We start from the raw sequence: 1,913 nt of genomic DNA on the forward strand, positions 1-1,913 counted from the left end.
ACGTAAAACTTTTTACGTTTTACGTAAAGCTTTTTACGCTTCACGCTTTTACGTTTTACGTTAAAAAAGTTTACGGTTGCGTTAAAAAGTTTACGGTTTAATTTTTTTTTACAAAAAGTTTTTTACGCAAAAACGAACGCATTCAGAAATCGCAAACTCGGGAGGTGTCTCAGATATATTGTTATCATTATCGACTCCTCAAAAAAATATAAAAAACCAACAAACAAAAATAAAAAAACGAGTGGAATCTAAAAAAAAACCGATGTTTTGGCTCAGATTTTCCGATAATCAGAGGCTGCAAAAGTAGGGTTGCAGGTTCAAAAACCTACCCTCCACCATACTTGCCACGCCCTCGTCATCAAAATATACGGTATTTTTTTTGCATCATCATCGCCCCAAATCCAAAAACGGATCAAAACCCACTTATTCAAACATTCATAATCACCTGATGAACATGCTGTACATACCCAAAATCACAAATCAAAAGAAAACCCAGCAACAATAACAACCATACATGCTGTACATACCCAAAAGCAAATCAAATGAAACCCCAGCAACAATAATGAACATCATTCAACAGAATCAAAACACATGATTGTAGCAGATAAAATTATTCAACCGGGTTCAATTTAAAAACCCACCTTCACCCATCATTCACCCAAAATTCACCCAAAATTCAACAGAATCAACCAAGATTCACCCAAAATTAAAAACCCACCTTCACCCATTATTCACCTCCAATTTAAACTAGTAACGATCAATCGCAAAAGAAAAAAAAAACCCAACTTTTTGAACACCATTACCTGTTCAACCGCAAAAGTAGAAAAGAAAATAACGAACAATCGCCTTCATCGCCACCGTCCTCTTCCTCTGCTGGATCTGCAACGCCACCGCCGCCATCCTCTTTCTCTCTCCTCGGACTCCCCTTCTCTCTCATCGGACTCTCTCTCTACACCGAGTGTGAACGAGTGTGAGAGACAGAGAAACAGGGGTGGGTGTGTCGGTGTTGAACGAGTGTGAGAGAGAGAGAAACAGGGGAGGCGGCGGCAGTGTGCAGAAGGGAGGTTTCATCGCCGGCAGAAGAGGATTTGGTGGGCTTCATCGCCGGCAGAAAGGGGGGTGTACAGGAGAGGTTTAGGTGGTTCCATCGCCGGCAGTTGGCACCTCCCTGTGCTTGGAGATGAGGGTGTGTGTCTTTGTTTTGAGCTTTGATTTGGGTTTTTCCAAATGCAGAATCATCCGAACTAAAATAAGAAGGATTTGACAAAAGAATTGTTTCAAGAGAGAGAGAGAGAAATGAGATATAAATGAAGAATGAAGAAGATGAAACTGGCAAGGGAATGAGGAGAGAGAAACAACTTTAAATGAAGAGAGATAAGAAGGATTTGACATTTGGGGTTGAAGGGGTAAGGTCCCAAAAACCCCATAAAGGGCGATTGGAACTATACTAAAACCTTACAGATCAAACCTTATACCTTGCGCGGCCGCGCACTGGTCCTACAAACAAAGATCTGAAAGAGCAGTCAAGCTGTCAGCACTTGCGCGCCCAAAGGGAATCATAAACCTTTGCACCTTCTCCCATAAATAAAGGATGAAAATCCTGATATAAATACTTTCGTCGTTGTATCCAGACTTGGATATTATCTACTCAGACTTAAGAATTATTTATCCACATGTCTCCACACGATAAGGTGACACACCAGATTACAGCCGTAATCTTCTAGAAGGAATACAATCGTGCACCACCAAGACGGTTACAACCGAATGGACACGTGTCACCATCTCATACGTCTCTGGAGTCACAACGGAAGTATGCATATGAAGAGTAATCTCCACTTGATCACTTTACACGTGGCCTATTCCCAGCCTTCGATCTAAATCACAATCCGTGTGCTCTCACGCCAGATCAGAAA

Source organism: Helianthus annuus, chromosome 16 (genome assembly GCF_002127325.2).
Source record: "Helianthus annuus cultivar XRQ/B chromosome 16, HanXRQr2.0-SUNRISE, whole genome shotgun sequence".
Lineage (NCBI taxonomy): Eukaryota > Viridiplantae > Streptophyta > Magnoliopsida > Asterales > Asteraceae > Helianthus > Helianthus annuus.